Below are 14,328 nucleotides of genomic sequence, written 5' to 3'. Positions count from 1 at the left end.
TATAACGATGGTCATGATGGCCAAACAGTTCTATTGTTCTGTCATCAGTCCAGAGGACATTTCTCCAAAAAGTACGATCTTTGTCCCCATGTGCAGTTGCAAACCGTAGTCTGGATTTTTTATGGCGGTTTTGGAGCAGTGGCTTCTTCCTTGCTGAGCGGCCTTTCAGGTTATGTCAATATAGGACTCATTTTACTGTGGATATCGATACGTTTGTACCTGTTTCCTCCAGCATTTGGGATTGATTTGCACTTTTCGCACCAAAGTACATTCATCTTTAGGAGACAGAACGCGTCTCCTTCCTGAGCGGTATGACGGCTGCTTGGTCCCATAGTGTTTATACTTGCGTACTATTGTTTGTATAGATGAACGTGGTACCTTCAGGCGTTTGGAAATTGCTCCCAAGGATGAACCAGACTTGTGGGGGCCTACAATTTTTATCTGAGGTCTTGGCTGATTTCTTTTGATTTTCTCATGATGTCAAGCAAAGAGGCACTGAGTTTGAAGGTAGGCCTTGAAATACATCCACAGGTACACCTCCAATTGACTCAAATGATGTCAATTAGCCTATTAGAAGCTTCTAAAGCGATAACATAACTTTCTGGAATTTTCCAAGCTGCTTAAAGGCACAGTCAACTTAGTGTATGTAAACTTCTGTCCCACTGGAATTGTGATACAGTGAATTATAAGTGAAATAATCTGTCTGTAAACAATTGTTGGAAAAATTACTTGTGTCATGCACAAAGTAGATATCCTTACCAACTTGCCAAAACTATAGTTTGTTAACAAGAAATTTGTGCAGTGGTTGAAAACCGAGTTTTCATGACTCCAACCAAGGTGTATGTAAACTTCCGACTTCAACTGTATATGTACAGTGCCTTGCGAAAGTATTCGGCCCCCTTGAACTTTGCGACCTTTTGCCACATTTCAGGCTTCAAACATAAAGATATAAAACTGTATTTTTTTGTGAAGATACATAGTGATAGTGATACATTTTTACATCAATTTCCATTATTAAAAAGTGTCTGGAGTTGAGTCAGTATGTTGGCAGCAACCACTCAATGTTAGTGGTGGCTGCTTAACAGTCTGATGACCTTGAGATAGAAGGTGTTTTTCAGTCTCTCGGTCCCAGCTTTGATGCACCTGTACTGACCTCGCCTTCTGGATGATAGTGGGGTGAACAGGCAGTGGCTCGGGTGGTTGTTGTCCTTGATGATCTTTATGGCCTTCCTGTGACATCGGGTGGTGTAGGTGTCCTGGAGGGCAGGTGGTTTGCCCTCGGTTATGCGTTGTGCAGACCTCACTACCCTCTGGAGAGCCTTACGGTTGTGGGCAGAGCACTTGCCGTACCATGCGGTGATACAGCCCGACAGAATGCTCTCGATTGTGCATCTGTAGAAGTTTGTGAGTGCTTTTGGTGACAGGCCGAATTTCTTCAGCCTGCTGAGGTTGAAGAGGCGCTGCTGCGCCTTCTCACAACGCTGTCTGTGTGGGTGGACCAATTCCGTTTGTCTGTGATGTGTACGCCGAGGAACTTAAAACTTACTACCCTCTCCACTACTGTTCCGTCGATATGGATTGGGGGGTGCTGCCTCTGCTGTTTCCTGAAGTCCACAATCGTCTCCTTTGTTTTGTTGACGTTGAGTGTGAGGTTATTTTCCTGACACCACACTCCGAGGGCCCTCACCTCCTCCCTGCAGGCCGTCTTGTTGGTAATCAAGCCTACCACTGTAGAGCGTCTGCCAAATGACTTAAATGTAAATGTAGTGTCATCCGCAAACTTGATGATTGAGTTGGAGGCATGCATGGCCACGCAGTCGTGGGTGAACAGGGAGTACAGGAGAGGGCTCAGAAAGCACCCTTGTGGGGTCCCAGTGTTGAGGATCAGCGGGGTGGAGATGGTGAGGGTAGGTAACAACACCTGGTGGCGGCCCGTCAGGAAGTCCAGGACCCAGTTGCACAGGATGGGGTCGAGACCCAGGGTCTCAAGCTTGATGACGAGTTTGGAGGGCACTATGGTGTTAAATGCCGAGCTGTAGTCGATGAACAGCATTCTCACATAGGTATTCCTCTTGTCCAGATGGGTTAGGGCAGTGTGCAGTGTGCAGTGTGGTTGAGATTGCATCGTCTGTGGACCTATTTGGGCGGTAAGCAAATTGGAGTGGGTCTAGGGTGTCAGGTAGGGTGGAGGTGATATGGTCCTTGACTAGTCACTCAAAGCACTTCATGATGATGGAAGTGAGTGCTACGGGGCGGTAGTCGTTTACCTTAGCATTCTTGGGAACAGGAACAATGGTGGCCCTCTTGAACATGTGGGAACAGCAGACTGGGATAAGGATTGATTGAATATGTCTGTAAACACACCAGCCAGCTGGTCTGCGCATGCTCTGAGGACGCGGCTGGGGATGTCGTCTGGGCCTGCAGCTTTGCGAGGGTTAACACGTTTAAATGTTTTACTTACGTTGGCTGCAGTGAAGGAGAGCCCGCAGGTTTTGGTAGCGGGCCGTGTCAGTGGCACTGTATTGTCCTCAAAGCGAGCAAAAAAGTTATTTTGTCTGGGAGCAAGACATCCTGGTCCGTGATGGGGCTGGTTTTCTTTTTGTAATCCGTGATTGACTGGAGACCCTGCCACATACCTCTTGTGTCTGAGCCGTTGAATTGTGACTCTACTTTGTCTCTATACTGCCACTTAGCTTGTTTGATTGCCTTGCGGAGGGAATAGCTACACTGTTTGTATTTGGTCATAATTATACAACACATTTTCCAAAAAGTAGTAGCATTAGTCACGTAAACACATACATAAACAAATGGCACATTGGATTCCTAATTTTAAAAATAAGTGGTGCTTTTCTTACCGAGGATACAAAGTGAAACAAATTACTACCATAGCTACACTGTTTGTATTCGGTCATATCTCCGGTCACCTTGCCCTGGTTAAAAGCAGTGGTTCGCGCTTTCAGTTTCACGCGAATGCTGCCATCAATCCACGGTTTCTGGTTTGGGAATGTTTTAATCGTTGCTGTGGGTATAACGTCGCCGATGCACTTTCTAATGAACTCGCTCACCGAATCAGCGTATTCGTCACTGTTGTTGTTATACATATATTTATTTTCCATCATAATTTGCAAGAAATTCATTAAAAATCCTACAATGTGATTTTCTGGATTTTTTTTCTCATTTTGTCTGTCATAGTTGAAGTGTACCTATGATGAAAATTACAGGCCTCTATCATCTTTTTAAGTGGGAGAACTTGCACAATTGGTGGCTGACTAAATAATTTTTTGCCCCACTGTACCTCAATCCATGTTATCGAAGCAGTCTTGAAGCGTGGAATCAAATTGGTCGGACCAGCGTTGAACAGACCTGAGCGCGGGAGCTTCTTGTTTTAGTTTCTGTATGTAGGCTGGAAGCAACAAAATGGAGTCGTGGTCAGCTTCTCCGAAAGGAGGGCGGAGAAGGGCCTTATATGCGTCGAGGAATTTAGAATAACAATCCAGGGTTTTACCAGCCCTGGTAGCACAATTGATATGCTGATAGAATTTAGGGAGTTTTGTTTTTAGATTACCCTTTTTATAATCCACAGCTACAATGAATGCAGCCTCAGGATATGTGGTTTCCAGTTTACATAGAGTCAAATAAAGTTAGTTCAGGGCCATCGATGTGTCTGCTTGGGGGGGAATATATACGGCTGTGATTATAATCAAAGAGAATTCCCTTGGTAGATAATGTGGTCGACATTTGATTGTGAGGAATTCTAAGTCAGGTGAACAGAATGACTAGAGTTCCTGTATGTTGTTATGATCACACCACATCTCGTTAATCATAAGGCATACCCCCCCGCCCCTCTTCTTACCAGAAAGATGGTTGTTTCTGTCGGCGAGATGCGTGTAGAAACCAGCTGGCTGCACCGACTCCGTTAGCGTCTCTCAAGTGAGCCATGTTTCCGTGAAGTAAGAACGTTACAGTCTCTGATGTCTCTCTGGAATGCTACCCTTGCTCGGATTTCATCAACCTTGTTGTCAAGAGACTGGACATTGGCGAGTAGTATGCTAGGGAGTGGTGCGCAATGTGCCCGTCTCCGGAGCCTGACCAGAAGACCCCTTCGTTTGCCCCTTTTACGGAGTCGTTGTTTAGGGTCGCCGGCTGGGGTCCGATCCATTGTCCTGGGTGGAAGGCAAAACACAGGATCCGCTTCAGGAGAGTCATATTCCTGGTCGTAATGATGGTGACTTGACATTGCTCTTATATTCAGTAGTTCCTCCGGAGTGTATGTAATGAAATGTAAGATTACCTGGGGTACCAATGCCATCTCTGTCGGCACGTAAGGATTACAATTGCACAAGGTTCTCATTGACAACACACAAGTAGGTTTGATCTCGATATCCTGCTCCGAATTTCAGAAGGTCTATTATTTCTTTGTATTGTACACCCTCATTCCAGCTCACCTTATGGGTATGCGCAGGGGGTTGGGCTTCAGAGAATCTCAGGTGATGTCACAGTGAGTGACAAGCAGGACAGGTCAATGTCTTGGGCCTTGTCCTGAATGTCATGGACTCCTGTAGAAGACTGGATAGAACAGCCTGAGACAGAAAAAGTACTGAGACAGCAAAATAGGTGACATCTTTCATCCTCTTTTTTTCACTTCTGTTTCACTCTAACAGTGGAGCTATACCAAATAGCACCTTATTCCTAGTGTACTACTTTTGACTAGAGCACACTATAAAGGGAATAGAGTACCATTTGGGATTCAAACTTGGTCAAATGGTTTCTTACAACAGCTCCTCAAAGGCCTTGTGGATGCGCTGCTGGAGCACCCTCTGTGCTCTGTGGATCACCACCACCAGATCGCTGACTAGCTCGTTTCTGGGGCGACCCTCCCTCAGGGTCAGGCACTCCACCGTGACCTCCAGGGGCACTGAGGCCCGCACCATCTCCTCCTTCCCCCGAGACAGAGCACACAAATTCACCTACGCTGTACTAGAAAGTCAATACATCACCCCAAAACCTGTCTTGTTTTTTTTACCAGGTACATTGAAACAACTGCATTCCAGATTAATACTAATACTATTAATACTCTCTCTCTAGTGGGAGATATCCCAGATCCTATTACTCAGCCGGTCACTCTCATCCCAGTTAGTCAGAGAGGGATAGGGGGAGAGATATAGCGAGAGAGAGATGACAGGTTAGAGAGAGGAAAGAGAGATGGCATGAATACGTGTTATGAGAATAAATAATAGTCCATGACAGTTTATGATATGAAAACTAACTTTGTATAGGCCAATGTTACAATTCAGTCACAACGTCAAGCAATTCCTTACTGAATTGGTTGTTTCATTACATAGTCACAACATCTTACCTTGCTGGTTGTCTCATTGCTTAAGGTCTTCCCTTCCTGGCGTGTCTCATGTGAGATGTGTCGCCTCTGTTCTGCTGTGTCAGACATCAGCTTGTTACTGGGGTCCCAGTCAGACACACTGTACCTGAGCCCAGGCTTGGCACTTAGTGTGGCCATGATACTCGAGGCGTCACGAGACTAAAGGAAACAGGTGACACACACCGATATGACGAGACTGGAAACAAGTTGATGGACCCTGATCAAAAGTAGTGCACTCTAAAAGCAGTGCTCTATAGGAAATAGAATGCCGTTTTGGATGCAGACTATGTTTACATGAGGGACAAGTATTGACAAAACTAACATTTGATATAACGTGATGTCCGGGGAGATTGTGGGAATCAGAGGAGGCTGGTGGGAGGAGCTATAGCAAGACGGGCTCATTGTAATGGCTGGAATGGAATAAATGGAACACTATCAAACAAATAAGGAAACCATGTTTGTCACCGTTCCAATAATTCCATTCCAGCCATTACAATGAGCCCGTCCTCCTATAGCTCTTCCCACCAGCCTCCACTTGTGGGACTACAGTGCTGTCTGTAATGAGTAATGATCTGGTTGAAATCCTAATTTACATGGAGGTGAATTTCCACCCTCTCTACCCAATGATAAAACTCACTCAAGGAGGAAAGGAACTTGGTATAATATCTGTTTAAAAGCAGCCTTTAGTTGATTAAGACTAGCTTTAAGGCTATATGAAAACTTGGGCTAGTGTGCACTGCAAAGCTCAATATTACTTATTACATTAATCTTGAAACTCCCCATCCCGGATCCGGGATTGTGACTAAGCCTCAGGCTCATTAGCATAACGCAACGTTAACGATTTCTGAAAATCGCAAATAAAATTAAAATAATGCGTTTGCTCTCAAGCTTAGCCTTTTCTTAACAACACTGTCATCTCAGATTTTCAAAATACGCTTTTGAACCATAGAAATTGACTAATTTGTGTAAGAGTATGCAAAGCTAGCATAGCATTTTGTGTAGCATGTAGCACGCAACATTTTCACAAAAGCCAGATAACCAAATAAATAAAATCATTTACCTTTGAAGAGCTTCTGATGTTTTCAATGAGGAGACTCCCAGCCACATACCAGATGCGCAGTGTTTCCTGAAAGCGTCTGTGTGTAGGAGAAATCGTTCCGTTTTCTACATTGCGCCTGGCTACCGAAACGAACCGAAAATGCAGTCACCTACAACGTGAAACTTTTTCCGGATTAACTACATAATATCGACCGAAACATGGCAAACGTTGTTTGGAATCAATCCTCAAGGTGTTTTTTCACATATCTCTTCATTGACATGCAGTTCTTGGAAGCTTGCTTCTCTCTCTGTGCCCCATGGAAAAATACTGGCAGGTGACTTTTTGCGCACCAATTTCGGCGCAGGACACCGGGCGGACACGTGGTAAATGTGGTCTCTTATGGTCAATCTTCCAACGATCTGCCTACAAATACGTCACAATGCTGCAGACACCTTGGGGAAACGAAAGAAAGGGCAGACTCATTCCTCTTGCGTTCACAGCCATATAAGGAGATCATGAAAGACAGAGCCTCAAAAATCCTTGTCATTTCCTGGATGCCAAGTCATCTTGGTTTTGCCTGAAGCTCACGTTCTAGGGCACGCACAGAGAAGATATTTGTATTTCTGGACACGTCAGAGTGTTTTCTTTCGAACAGTAGCAATTATATGCATAGTCGAGCATCTTTTTGTGACAAAATATCTTGTTTAAAACGGGAACGTTTTTCTTCCAAAAATGAAATAACGCCACCATAAGTGTAAGAGGTTAACTTCAGTATGGAACTGTCATTATGTTGAACAATTCATTCCCTTTCATATAAAATGGCCTAATATGATTGAGCCATGACAGTAGATTAATGCACAATATTGGAGGGCAATAAGACAATGTCTGCAATTCAGCTTTCCTATTACTCAACTTTTTTTTCTCAGAAAAGATACTAGGCCTAATCAAATTGAAACTATAGGCAAGCTAGGCTAAGGGGAAAGGTTAGGCTTAATTCAGCACACATACTACACTAATTGTTTGTGGTAATTCACATTAAGTGTTTGAATAATGGAAAATGCCTGCCATCTTGTATTTATGGTGGTTCTGTTTAATAGTTAGCCTAATTTATTGGTGTTAATTTGATATGGAACCTGAGTAGACAAATGTATTCCATTATTCAAAATAGCTTTGGCATTATCGCACAAAAATGTTAGATTTACTTACCCAAAGTTCTCAAATATTCTGCAGTGTCTACACCGGTGGTTTTGAACTAGTGTCGAAAGCCGAAGGGCTGTTTACCTCACCAACTCTTGTAGACAGTCCCCAGGTAACAAATAGACACAACCAATCAAGCACGACTCCTAATTCATTTTAATGCCATGGCAACATTCAACAAATATTAAAAAATAAAAGGTAACCAAACAGAAGTTGTCGACAGATTTGTCTGGGGGTAAAGAAATGTCTCTACTGTATCCAGTAGCCTAGACTACTTACTACTGCTCCCCTATTCATGCTTTTCTTTTCAGTGAAGCTAGCTGTGGTCTTACTCTAGTTCTACATAATCTACAAGAGTCATTTAAATGAGGAACTCATAATAGAATCATAAGCATTTGTAACTCCAGCCAAGGGCTTAACTCTGTGTTGCATATTGGGGGGGATCCGGGTCAATGGGTTCCAGGGTCACCACCTTTCTAGGGTGATTACTATGTTGGGTAAACATGAGTGCTTTCCTCCCCATAATTTTGGCCTTCAATTGTGTTTTTCAAACATAAATACAGTGCATTGGAAAGTATTCAGAACCCTTGACTTTTTCCACATTTTGTTACGTTAGAGCCTTATTCTAAACTGGATTAAATAAATACAAATCCTCATCAATTTATACACAATACCTCATAATGACAAAGCAAAAATAGGTTTTTAGAAATATTTGCACATTTATTAAATGTGACCTGATTCAGGAAACTAGGCGTATGTTCGTAAGTCATGACTTCACAGGAGAGCCTTTTGAACATAAAAAAATATTTTTTAACAAAATGTGTTTTTTTGGCAGAAATGCCTTCTCGAACATGTGAACGTTCATGTGCCTTAATATTAAATGTGTATGTCATCTGCAAATACGAACAAAATTATTAAATTACGAGCCTAGTTGGTTTAGCCACAGAAAAAGTCAGCAACCTTCCCGCAAGCCATGATTGGCTGAGATAATGAGTGGGCTGGACATGCCGAGAGATGAGTTTGGATTGGTCGGTGTTGCATCTTGTGTCTATAAAATCAGCTGCTCGTACTGCAGTTTTTTTCCCGAAAGATATTATGTTACCCATGGAGAACTGCAAATATGTTGCTACTGCTATCAATAACATTGCTGCCCTGAATCTATCAGGCGCTATCGGCAAAGGTAAGTGGGAAAAAGTAGTTATGGACGACGATCGGGCCATGCTAGACTGACTCTCATTTCATAACACGTTTTGAAATCAGTGGAACACAACAGGCCAAACAAGCTGTGCAAACTAAACGGAAACGACACAGGATGTCTTATAAAAGGGGATGCAGTCTGCCGTGAAGCTTTCATCCATGTATACAGGTAAGAATCTAGCTACAGATTCAGGTATTATGTTTCTAATGTTGTCCGAAGGTTGTTTTCATTGCAAGCTAAAGCTGTTAGCTAGCCAGCTGGAGTTTAATCGCTGGCTTGCTAAATAACAATGAACCTAAAATTATTTGGTTAAGTTTAGCTTGCTATGACAATCGGTTTGTATTGCTAGGAACGTTACTCCATGGATTGGGATTATAGTTCATTGTTTAGCTAACTAACGTTAATGTGGCATGTCTAAACAAAAGACCAGTTAAAGCTTGCTGTTAGCTGGCTAACATTCATGTTATATGTCTAAACAAAAGATCCCAAGTTAAAGCTTGCTATTACCTAGCTAACGTCAGCTGAGGTTAGGTGGCCAGCTTGCTATCTAACATTAACTTGTGTATGTAGTGTGTGTACCGTTAGTGTAGTTTTCTCAGAATGCCATTTCGCATGGCTAGTTATTGCCTAATGTTAGCTAGCTAACTAGCTAACATTGAACCTATTGGTTAACTTTAGCTAGCTATAACAATCAGTTTGTATTGCTAGTTAAAGCTTGCTGTTAGGTAGCCAGCTGACGTTAGATGGCTGGCTAGTTACAATAGCTAACATTCCCTGCATGAACTGTGTGTAGTGATGTTCTCATAATGCAATTTCACATCTATGTATAATAATGCCAAAATATTTGTATCTGGAATTTGTCTTTCAGCATCAATCAGCAGAACACGCCTGACTCTAATCCACCAGTGATACAGTCATCAAAAACAGAGCTGGCCCAAGCAACTACATGCACCATTTCTTCAACTATGGAGTTGGGAAAACAAGTGTGGACCTGAATTGTGATAACTGTGGCCAAAAGAGGAACAAGTTTGTGCTCTGGTATTGTGCCTGGCCGACCATGCACAAGCTCCACCACAATCTGGACCTTCAACTTCCTGATCACAGGCCACACCAAGTTTGCCCCTGACTTGTGCTTCTGTCTCATCAAGCAGCGCTTCAGAAAGATCAGAGTGAAAACTTTGTCTCAGAATGCTGATGTTAAGAAGGACAGCACTGTGATAGGGGTCCACATCCCACAGCTGGTTGGACTGGATGATGGTACGGTGCTGGTGGAAAGCTATGGCTGTCAACAACACCTGACTCTGTGATTTAGACCGCTGCCACAGATCAAGCAATACCAGCACTTCAGGTAAAAAAATAATTTTCTTCGTATGAGGTTATTCTTATCTAAACTTGGGAGGTGAATTGATGTTGTGAAGGGTTGTAATGTCTTCTGATTTTTTGTTATTCCCTGTTAAACAGTTTCGATGCTCTGGAGCCTGTTGTCTCCAAGGAGCGTTCGGACTCAGTCGTGACCTGGTTTCAGCTGCTGCACAACGCTGTCATCCTTCCTCCCATAGATGGACTGCCTGTAAAAAGCACCACCTGGACTGGACACAGTTTGTCTAGCTATCTTTTTGACAAGATCAGGGAGTTATGCGATGAAGAGGCTATGGACATCACATGCCCTGCATCAAAGTCAAGGGCAGGACTGAAACAGGCTCTCTGAATATAGATTCCCTTGTTAGTAGATCTCTGGGTCTACTAACTGTTAGCATCGGCCTGCTAACTGTCTGAATCGCCGTGTCCCCAGTCATTCCAACCACTCACTAGACCCATATGTTCACTTGGCTACGCATGCCTCTCTCTAATATCAATATGCCTCGTCCATTTCTGTCCCGGTTAGTGATTATTGTCTTATTTCACTGTAGAGCCTCTAGCCCTGCTCAATATGCCTGAACCAACCATGTTGTCCCACCTCCTACATATGCGATGACATCACCTGGTTTAAACGTCTCTAGAGAATCTATCTCTCTCATCATTACTCAATGCCTAGGTTTACCTCCAATGTACTTACATCCTACCTTACCTTTGTCTGTACACTATGCCTTGAATTTACGCTATCGTGCCCAGAATCCTGCTCTTTTTAATCTGTCCCCGAACGTGCTAGACGGCCAGTTCGTATAGCATTTAGCCAACCCTTATCCTACTTCTCCTCTGTTCCTCTGGTGATGTAGAGGTTAATCCAGGTCCTGCAGTGCCTAGCTCCACTCCCACTCCCCAGGTGCTCTCAGTTGTTGACTTCTGTAACCGTAAAAGCCGTGGTTTCATGCATGTTAACATTAGAAGCCTCCTCCCTAAGTTTGTTTTCCTGCCATCCCGGATGTTCTAGCCGTGTCTGAATTCTGGCTGAATTCTGGCTTAGGAAAACCAAATCACTAACTATAACATTTTCCACCAAGATAGAGCTGCCAAAGAGGGCGGTGTTGCAATCTACTGCAAAGATAGCCTGCAGATTTCTGTATTACTATCCAAGTCTGTACCCAGAAACAAGTCTCTCGCTGTTGCAAGTTGCAAAAGACGTCCCTCTGCCCCCAGCTGTGCCCTCGACACCATATGTGAACTGATTGCCCCCATCTATCTTCTGAGCCTGTGCTACTAGGTGACCTAAACTGGGACATGCTTAATACCCTGGCCATCCTACAATCCAAGCTTGATGCCCTTGATGAATAATTTTGCACGCCCAATTTTTCAGTTTTTGATTTGTTAAAAAAGTTTGAAATATCCAATAAATGTCGTTCCACTTCATGATTGTGTCCCACTTGTTGTTGATTCTTCACAAAAAATACAGTTTTATATCTTTATGTTTGAAGCCTAAAATGTGGCAAAAGGTCGCAAAGTTCAAGGGGGCCGAATACTTTCGCAAGGCACTGTAAGTGCATGTGTCACTCACTATGTGATAAGTGCATGTGTCACTCCAGGTTGTGAGTCACAAATATACAAAACTGAAGTTCCTTATTTACATATTCAGACCTTTTGCTATGAGACCTGAAATTGAGCTCAGGTGGATCCTGTTTCCATGATCGTCCTTGAGATGTTTCTACAATTTGAGGTGAGTCCACCTGTAGTAAATTCAATTGATTGGAAATTATTTGGAAAGGCACACCAAGCATGAGGTCAAAGGAATTGTCCGTAGAGCTCAGAGACAGGATTGTGTAGAGGAACAGATCTGGGGAATGGTAGCAAAAAATGTCTGCAACATTGAAAGTTCCCCAAGAAAACAATGGCCTCCATCATTCTTAAATTTAATAATTTTCAAAGCAGGGAGGTGACCAAGAACCCGATGGTCACTCAGATAGATCTCCAGAGTTCCTCTGTCGAGATGGGAGAACCTTCCAGAAGGACAACCATCTCTGCAGCACTCCACCAATCAGGCATTTTATGGCAGAGTGACCAGACGGAAGCTACTCCTTAGTAAAAGGCACATGACAGCCCACTTGGAGTTTGCCAAAAGCCACATAACGGACTCTGACCATGACAAACAAGATTCTCTGATCTAATGAAACCAAGATTGAAGTCTTTGGCCTGAATGCCAAGCGTCACGTCTGGAAGAAACCTGGCACTATCCCAACGGTGAAGCATGGTGGTTGCAGCATCATGCTGATGGGATGTTTTTCAGCGGCAGATACTGGGAAACTAGTCAGGATCGAGGGAATGATGAAAGGAGCAAAGTACAGAGAGTCCTTGATGAAAACCTGCTCCAGAGCGCTCAGGACCTCAGACTAGGGTGAAGGTTCAGGAGTGGCTTCGAGACAAGTCTCAATGTCCTTGAGTGGCCCAGCCAGAGCCCGGACTTGAACCTGATCGAACATCTCTGGAGAGACCTGAAAATAGCTGTGCAGTGATGCTCCCCATCCATCCTGACAGAGCTTGAGAGGGTCTGCAGATAAGAGTGGGAGAAACTGCCCAAATACAGGTGTGCCAAGCTTGTAGCGTCATACCCAAAAAGAGTCAAGTCTGTAATCGCTGGCAAAGGTGCTTCAACAAAGCACTGAGTAAAGGGTCTGAATACTCATGTGAATGTGATATTTCAGACATTTATTTGTAATATACATTTGCAAAAAAATTCTAAAAACATGTTTCTGCTTTGTCATTATTGGGTATTGTGTGTAGATCGATGAGGGGGAAAACGATTTAATCCATTTAAATGGCTGTAACGTAACAAAATGTGTAAAAAGTCAAGTGGTCCGAATACTTTCTGAATGCACTGTAAGGAAGATATGTTGCTGCTGCAGGTCAGTCTGTGAGACAGACATGCAGCCTCTGACTGGGGAGAGAAACAGGCTTGCTTGAGCCTACTGAGCAACAGCCGTTCTCAAATTATATAGCCTACTAGAAACCAGCTGTTTAAACGTTTATAATACTACCAAAGTTGTCTTTGAACTCACAAAATGTTGCCCAATATAAGCGTGACCAATTATCACTCATTTTGAGAAATAACGCTCACACGTGAGATACGCGTTTTGTCACAATAGAAACTTTCTCCAATCCAAATATATCCTTTTCCATACACAGTTCGCATATGCCGGTGTAGGTTGTGGCTTAATATGGGATTTTCCAGCTGTTCTTCCTCTCTCTCCTCGGCTGCTAAGTGTGTGACTGTGAGTGTATTGGCTCGGCCCTCCCTCACGCACCTTGACAGGAACGACAGGTGAGGCTGTTAGTCTGACCAGACAGTCAGAACGAATGTGTGCGCTTGAGCACTATATTATTTGATGTATTTTTTGTTCTTTGAATTAGTTCATTCTATTAATTTCAATATTTTGATTATTCATATCTTAATTTTTTTTGTTACATTTTTATGAATAGATTTGGCTCTTCTGATATGCGAGCCGGCTCCCAACGTTCACCTACAAGAGCCCTTAGAGCCAACTCATTCACTAATCTCCAGTTTAGAGAATATCAGCTCGTGAGAAGTCAAGTGAGAGCTCCAGCCATCGTTGTTTTCCCATCAGTTAGCTTTCATTGTGTGTTAACCAAGGCCAGTGTGCGTCCTTGTTGATATGCAAGTACATATTTCATACCTTTCAGGTGTTTATGTCTGAAGATGCACTCTGCGACGATAATGTCATATTTATGGTTATGCTAATTAGTAGTTTCTACTGAGAGCTAGCTATTGCGAGAGGGCTCTCTCTGTTTTGGCTGTCAGATCATTTCACACATTTAACTCTGTATTTGTAAAGGAAAATGTCACCCAGTAATGCCCTGTAATTGTATAGGTGTATGGCACATCATTATATGGGTATTACATTGTATTTGACTGTTTAGAGGTATTCAAGTTAATTGTGCAGTTGTAGCCCTGTACTGAAGATGGTGCTATGCTTTGTAGCACGTGTGCAGCACCACCACTTTGATCTTAATTAGTGCAGTCAGTCATGTTGAATTGCGTTTTGTGGTCCTGTATAGCATCAAGTTATCATAGTCATGTTATAGCCATGCAAATTGTTTATAAGAGATGTGAATTGGAGATTGTATTCTGTG

Source organism: Oncorhynchus masou, chromosome 13, assembly GCF_036934945.1.
Source record: "Oncorhynchus masou masou isolate Uvic2021 chromosome 13, UVic_Omas_1.1, whole genome shotgun sequence".
Taxonomy (NCBI): domain Eukaryota; kingdom Metazoa; phylum Chordata; class Actinopteri; order Salmoniformes; family Salmonidae; genus Oncorhynchus; species Oncorhynchus masou.
The sequence above is the reverse complement of the archived record's forward strand: the minus strand, read 5'-3'. Positions refer to the sequence as shown.